The 8030-nt window shown below is 32.2% G+C and overlaps 1 long non-coding RNA gene and 1 pseudogene across 2 annotated transcripts; both read right to left on the bottom strand.

The window, feature by feature from the left end:
• Positions 1–749: 749 nt before the first annotated feature.
• LOC134261108 (uncharacterized) lies at positions 750–3176 on the bottom strand. 2 transcript variants are annotated; one of them, XR_009990737.1, is made up of 4 exons: positions 3126–3176; positions 1730–1835; positions 960–1042; positions 750–883 (listed from the first exon to the last, which is right to left on the bottom strand). It is a non-coding gene; the product is annotated as an uncharacterized LOC134261108 (long non-coding RNA). The 2 variants fall into 2 exon arrangements; XR_009990736.1 differs by lacking the exon at positions 3126–3176 and adding an exon at positions 2862–3105 and having other exon boundaries at positions 752–883.
• A 1615-nt stretch (positions 3177–4791) lies between these two features.
• LOC134261106 (uncharacterized) lies at positions 4792–7352 on the bottom strand (annotated as a pseudogene).
• Between the last annotated feature and the right edge of the window lie 678 nt (positions 7353–8030).

The raw sequence follows: 8030 nt of genomic DNA, 5'->3' as shown, positions 1-8030 counted from the left end.
TTGTAGGGGCCATCCACATGATATTGCCCCACATGAGTATGAAAATGAATATGTAAACAGACACCACTTTCATAGCATTAACACTCAGGTTGTTTTTGATCCAAACTACAGAATTATTGATGTTGTTCTTAAATGGCCAGGGTCAACACACGATTCTCGCATCCTTAATGAGAGTGGTATCAAGGTGTTATTTGAGCATAATCATCTCCCTGTCCATACTCACTTACTCGGAGACAGTGGTTACCCTTCCAAACGCTGGCTATTAACTCCGTTTCTGCGACCAAATCAGGGCTCCCAGACGAATTACAACAGGTAATGAATATTATTTTCTATCCAATTTCCACAGCATTGTCATTGTTTTAGCTATTTAGAAGTTAAAAAAAATTAAAATTCACGAACAACTGTAACTTAGGCTACTTTCGTTTTAGTTCATATGGACAAACACCACCAAATGTTTTCCCATAGACTTCCATACAAACTTTAGCACCTCTCACAGATACATATATTGAATTTCGGGAAAATGGTCTTTTTGTCGTGAAAGTTCGAGATATTGGAAAACAAAAAATGCCAGAAAAAATATACCGTGCCGTTGCACTTTTACTTTCAATTTCCATTTGTTTACAACTAGGTGCGTTTGACACCAAATGAAAATCTCTAACCAAAGTGCATCCCTCCATTCAAATTTTTACCTGTAACTCCTATATACCTCAAAGAAACCCAAGTCTTGATATCAGATTTTTTTCAACTTTATTTCACTTGTCAAATACATAACAAGTCTTTTCTCTTATTGACCAATCACGCGCCAGCTAGCATTTTCTCCTCCGCACAACCTTGGGTGTCCAAAATGTCTGCGCCCATGTATTTGTTTATGTAGGGGTTTTTCCTATAGAGTAAAAGAAACATTTATAAAAAGTGGTCAATTTAGTAAATTTAGAACACATATTCATTGTTTATCTCACCTCTTGAATATTGGGACTGACAGTCTTAGCTTAAGTACACCATCGGCTGTTACATTTCACACCCCAGTCAATCAGACCCACATCTGTGAAACAGAAAAAATGTCTATAAATTGAAGCATTTCTCTATTTTTCTTTTTCAAACTTTTAAAATAAAATGATTAATTTCGCTTATGTTTTGCTTGTTTTTCTTATTATCTCTAATAATTTCTGAAGGTAGATCATGTTAATCATTCAGGGTAGCAGGTACCCGTTATTAATGAAAAATGAAGAAAATCAGCAGGTTTTTGTAAGAGAAAGCTGGGTTATGGAAAGAGTGAAAACTAATGTAGATAAAATAATCAGTGGAAAGAAAGAGAATTATATCTAGTTCAAATGTACATAAGATTTTTAAAAAAATCTATCAGCAGTGGGTTGCTGGCATCAGAGAATCAAATACATCCCCATTGAAAATTTTGTAATTTTGAAGGGGGGTGACCTACATTTTAGCCAATTTTCATGATCATTTCATGTAATTGATGTTAAATATGTATATTCTCATAAAAGGCAAATATATTTATTAGCATATTATTTCTTATCAATGACATAATTAATAAATTGATTAAATGCCAAGGGCAGATAAATCATATTGTCTGACTGAATACAGTGCTCAATTGTAAGCAAAGTGCTTAAATAACTGCAGTTCTGAGGAAATTTATTTTCTAATAATCTATAAAAAGTTCTTAATAACTTAAATATTAAGAGATTAACTAGATTTTTTAAGAAAACCATACCTTGAAACTCTTAATGAAAGCAAAAGGATCATCCCGAGAGTGTCCATGTTTTGTTCATTGTAAGAGGGTAGGGTTCATTAATCTCTTCCTTCTTGATAATGCATTGCTAAAATACATTTTATTTTATTAAAACATACTGATAAATGCATATAGCAGCTTATATCTTATTTTTTTATTATTTACACCATCTTTTGAATTTCTTTTAAGCATTTGTGATGTAATACCTTTAAAAAAATCATGTTAAATAGAATTTACTCAGATAATTATTTTTAAAAATATCAAAGAAATTGGAAAAAAAATAACTGCAGATAAGCATGACTCTTGTTATTCAAATAAACCAAATTTAAACAAAATTCCTTCATTTTTCAGCATGATTAAAGCACAAAATTACCCCCCCCCTCCTTTCAGCAGAATATCAAGATTGGATATGGCAAGGAGGAGGGATATTCAGACACCTTTTTCATAATTTTTTCAGTTATAATTTTGCATATTTATTAAATTTTCAATGTATTTTCAGCAAGAATATATTGTACTGTAATTTAAATTAAATTTCCTACTAGTAATCTCTAAGTTTCACCAATAGTATAACTCTTATTTCAAGCCAGCACTGATTACATGACTGAAACTAGCTTTTCTGCTGGATTATGCCCCTTATGTAAAAACAAAGTACTCTAATTAGCTAACAGCAGTCAAATTTTGTTATAAATTATTCAATCAACTCTGATTAACACAAATTTGAAAGAGGATTATTCAATCTGTTCCAATGTCTACACTCATAAAATACATGGATTTAAATGAATTTCTCAAACTGCGAGGGGGATATTCATATGTTTTGTGTATTGATGATGCCCATAAATATTGATATTGTATTATTTACAATATTCACAGTAAATTTCGGTATAAATATTTATTTAAAATTATTTACATGTACATTTATTGAAAATATGAGAGCTAGGGCAAAAAGTTTGGCATTTTTTCACTATGTGCAGTCCCCATTGTGAGCCCCAATTTAACCAGACCCTCTAATTTTTAAACAAATAGTCAAAACTAACTTAAATATAATCCCAATGCCGAAAAAATAGGAACTGATTGATTTTTTGGCTGTAATCAATTTTTATCCATGAAATCACACCTTTTCTATAGGACAAACACCACCAAATGTTTTCCCATAGACTTCCATACAAACTTTAGCACCTCTCACAGATACATATATTGAATTTCGGGAAAATGGTCTTTTTGTCGTGAAAGTTCGAGATATTGGAAAACAAAAAATGCCAGAAAAAATATACCGTGCCGTTGCACTTTTACTTTCAATTTCCATTTGTTTACAACTAGGTGCGTTTGACACCAAATGAAAATCTCTAACCAAAGTGCATCCCTCCATTCAAATTTTTACCTGTAACTCCTATATACCTCAAAGAAACCCAAGTCTTGATATCAGATTTTTTTTCAACTTTATTTCACTTGTCAAATACATAACAAGTCTTTTCTCTTATTGACCAATCACGCGCCAGCTAGCATTTTCTCCTCCGCACAACCTTGGGTGTCCAAAATGTCTGCGCCCATGTATTTGTTTATGTAGGGGTTTTTCCATATCGAGCGCCCTCTCTTGTCCAGCGCCCCCTTGTAGATAAATCTAGGAGGTGGATCCAAATATTTGCGCATCTATAATAAAATCATGGCTAACTAAAATGACAAGCTTTTCTCATTTTTTTTTAATATTAAAAATCTTTAAAAAAAAGTTTTGCCTCTTTTCATTCTTCTTTTTTGAAATTATTTATATTTAGATATAAAAAAATAATAAAAAATAATAAAATAAAATTTAAAAAACACTATTTTTACTTCTCTGCAGTATACATGCATGTACATGTAGTTTCTAAGTATCATAAATGACAGAAGCTTAGAAATATGTACATGTATACACCCCTCATAAAGATTTAAAAAAATAATTATGTTTAAATTGTTCCTGTTAGCATATGAAAAATAAAAATGTGATTTTACAAAGCAATCAGTAGTTAATTGACCTTTAAATTTTGAATGGGCCCTGTAATATTTCCAATTAAAATTTTATATTGATGAAAATAGGTAAGTTTGGAAATACTTGTGTCTTTATTTTACTAAGTTTTACTGTTGAGTTAAGAGCTACAATGATTTAGACTTATTCCTTAATTATAAACAATAATCTCAAAATTGAAGTTTTTTTGGAAGAAAAAAAAGAAAATCAAACACAAACTTAAAATTTAAGAACTATTACCTAATCATTATACTGAGAAATTGTTTTATTCCAAACTTTTTTCAATATTGGTTATTAAAACAGAGCCCACAAGAAGACGAGAAGTGTGGTGGAGAGAGGGATAGGGCAGCTGAAGAGGCGATTTCATGTCCTGCATGGTGAGATCCGCCTTTCACCAGAAAAGGCATGTCAGGTGATAATAGCCTGTTCCGTCCTTCACAACATCTGCAAGGACCGTAATATTGCATGCCCCCCGCCAGGTGATGAAGATGGGGAGGAGGATGATCATCAACAGATTGTAAATGCCAACAACAACAACAACTGCAATCATGATGGAACAAGATACAGAAAACTGTTTGCTTACACTCACTTTTGAATCTGTACTGGAGGTATATTATATCTTTTGGTTTTAAACCATCTCTTTTAGAATTATAAAAAGTTAAATAATTCATGTAATCAAAAAAAGTAATTTCAAACCTACCAAGAAGGATGGTGCATTCATTATTTTTTTAAATAAAAATTGCAACATTTTTAAAATTCTGAATTCATATTTCAAGTGATGGGTGTAAAGATCCAATTTTATGTATAATAATTTTTTGTGACATATATACATCAACAAAGTGTGCCAACAAGTCAAATACTTCAAGATAAATATTTATTTCATAATATTTTAAATGATATAGATAACAATTCTGGAAAATACATATGAAAAAAATAACATTAGATTACTTTACAAGTTAATTCTGCATTTTTCTCTTTCATATATTTTAGGCTTTTAAATTTGAAGTCCAATGCAAATAAGGGACAATCGCAGCTTATATTATGTGATTTACTCTTCCCCATTTGCCTTCTTGATTTTGAGCGCATAATATTCCACCTCGAGCTCCAACTTCCTCACAGTAAGTTCATCAATTTTTCTCTTTAGGTCTGTACTCCCAGTAGTGCTGGAGGTCCTCGAGACTAGGCGTGAAGTGGATGTGGATGTACTTGGCATAGGAGGTGGTGGTGGAGTCACAAAACATGACACTGTGTCGGATGGTCCTTCAATAACATGAATGCCCCTGAAAAAAATCAATTTTAATTTTTGTAAAATTTATACCAATTATATTTCTCTATTTATTTTCACAAAACATTTTTTCCTAATAAAGTTTGTGAACATTAAATAATATTAAATAATTTTGAATTGTGCCAGGAGACCAATTAAAAAACAGATTCCACCAGCTGGGGAGAAAAAGGGATATAATTACTTTGTATAATCTATTTTGATCAAACTTGAATATTGTCCATCACCCATAATTGTTTATGATAATGTATTTGTGCTATAAGCTTAATTATTATTTAACATAAAATTTATGACAATTTTCTTATTTCATTCTTTGCTTTTTTTTTCATTTGAAAAAAAAATTATTTGTGGTCAAAGCTCTCTTAAGTCTTTCATTGGCTTGTCTGACCCAAAGGCTTAAGTGTGCAATTTTGAATATATTGCACAGCATTAGCCATAAATGCAGATCTGCTAAGAAAAAAAAATTGTTTCCACTCTCCTAATTCTAATTTGTGTAATCACTTATCAGTGCTTTTCTTTGGCAGTGAAGATCTTAGCTCTCAATTTTTTTAAGAAAAGATTTATGAAAATTTTACCCTAAAATTGTGTGCCTCATGAACTATTTAAAGCAATATTTTAATTAATTTGAATTCATTTTTAGCTCACCTGAGCCGAAGGCTCAAGTGAGCTTTTCTGATCACATTTTGTGCGTCGTCCGTCCGTCTGTAAACTTTACACATTTTCAGAATCAATGGGCCAATTTTAACCAAACTTGCTACAAAGCATCCTTGGGTAAAGGGGAGTTTAAATTGTTAAAATGAAGGCCAAGTCTTCTTACAAGGGGAGATAACCAAGAAAAACAAAAATAGGGTGGGGTCACTTAAAAATCTTCTTCTCAAGAACCACTGGGCCAGGAAAGCTGAAACTTATATGGAAGCATCCTTGGGTAGTGTAGATATTAAATTGTTAAAATCATTACCCCCCAGGAGTAAGGCGGGGCCACAATAGGGAATCCAAGTTTTACATAGAAACATATAGAACAAATCTTTAAAAATCTTCTTCTCAAGAACCACTGGGCCAGGAAAGCTGAAACTTATATAAAAGTATAATATCCTTGGGTAGTGTAGATTCTAAAGTTTTAAAATCATAAAAGGGAGGGGCATGATAGGTATAGCAAGTGGGGGAATCTGGTAAAGAACTGCATCACCCAAGTCACTCATGTGAGTGATGTGGCCCATGGGCCTCTTGTTTTTCATTGGTGTAATCTAGATTTGTTTAAATCAGTTCAAAGATTAAAAAAAAGTTTAAAATTGCCCACCTACTTTCAATATTTTTTGTGAAGCCTGAATTAAGGTGGAAACAACATTTTTTCCTTCATCTATTGATGATTCTATTAAATCAGAATTTAAATCCTTTATACTTACAATGGTTCCTCTCCTAGAAGACCTAGCTGTATGAGTGTAGTGTCTGCACCTCCTCCAATACCAGTCAGGCAAGTGTTATTTTCCCCCCACAACACTGGACACAGCCTCAGCAATTGCACTTAGTGCCTTTGGAGGAGGACCACCACCTTTAAAGTACAAATATTTGATTCAGCATAATTTTCCCCCACTCTTTATTTACCTTTCCAAATGTTTTAAGCATTACATGTATAAATAAAAACACTTTTCACCTTGATCTTAAATTGTCACTCAAAGTGAAGTGAGTTAATAAGTCTAACATTTTGAATGAAAAAAAGATGATCAGATATTACTTCTATTAATATTATCCTGCGGGGCACCCCAAAATAATGAAAATATTTTACTTTGGGTTATTCCCCTTTTATCTCTCCTTGGTTACATGTAAACTATATGAATGTACGCGGAAAAACCAAACTGCAGAAATTTCAATCCTTTCTGACCATTTGTAAATGGTTGAGTGTTATTTAATGTTAATTTAATGCATAGAAGGGTTAACATTGAGTTTTAAGATTATTGCTGAAGGATACATCAAAGTCTATAATACACAGGTCTACATGATTGAGTTGAACACGATCGCGGATCAAGTGAAAATGTGTGTAAAGACCAACCTGTCCCAGTCGTACCTATCCTATGATCGGATATTTCCGATTTCGATTTGGAAAAAATATTGTGCCATTTTTTTTCCACCTCTGCTGCTGTTCTAGCTGGACCAACGCCCATTGCAGTCAGCGTTTGTGCAATACTTTGCCACGTACGAGCCTTCATGTACGACGTCAGTGTTGGACCCAACTTCCCTCTAAGAATACGCTTATTTTCATCGATTAAATTAGTCAACGTAAGGGTTTCATCGGCATTCCAATTTGGCTTCCTTTTTGTCTGCGATTCCATTTTCCCGTCTGCTAATAATACGTCACGTCTGTTGAATTTATTATCTCCTTCACTAGAGAGCGCGTTTGTTGTTGCAAAAAGTACGGCAAATCGCTAGTGTTGTCATAGTGCTTATACTTAAACATGATGTTTTTCTTAAAAAAAAATTAGTTAAGAATTTTGCTTAGGATCTTTATGAATTAAAACTTAAGAATTTTTCTTAGTTAAAATTTTTTTAATGTTTAAGTACAACTTTTAAGAAAAATCTAAAAGTCTTTATGAATTCCACTCCAAATCTCGACTGTATCAAAAGATGTTTTAAGAATAATGAAACTGTGTAAGTGAATTTTAGCGTTCGTTTGGAGTTAAATACATGAATGTGAATTCAATCAAAAATGTAATGAAGTGTATTTCCATGAATAATTTTGAATTTTTCTGACATAATTTAAAATTATTCATTTAAATTTAGTTTCTTTTGTTTCGTTTTTATATATATGAAACGTTTTCTTATCTCAGAAAACATCACAAAAGATCTGTGCACGTCAACTAAGAATTGTGAAGATCCATCCAAGTCATGTTCGCGATCGTATAGAGAAGAAATCGGCGTTTGTAAATGCAGAGATGGGTATATAAGATTCGGAAGCAATTGTTTTAAGGGTAAATGATATAAAGCACGATTCTACTTTAAAATATTTCAAT

The sequence above is a fragment of the Saccostrea cucullata genome, unplaced genomic scaffold (assembly GCF_032062105.1).
Source record: "Saccostrea cucullata isolate Sc308-1 unplaced genomic scaffold, CSIRO_AGI_Scuc_v1 ctg12723, whole genome shotgun sequence".
NCBI lineage: Eukaryota > Metazoa > Mollusca > Bivalvia > Ostreida > Ostreidae > Saccostrea > Saccostrea cuccullata.
The sequence above is the reverse complement of the archived record's forward strand: the minus strand, read 5'-3'. Positions and strand labels throughout refer to the sequence as shown.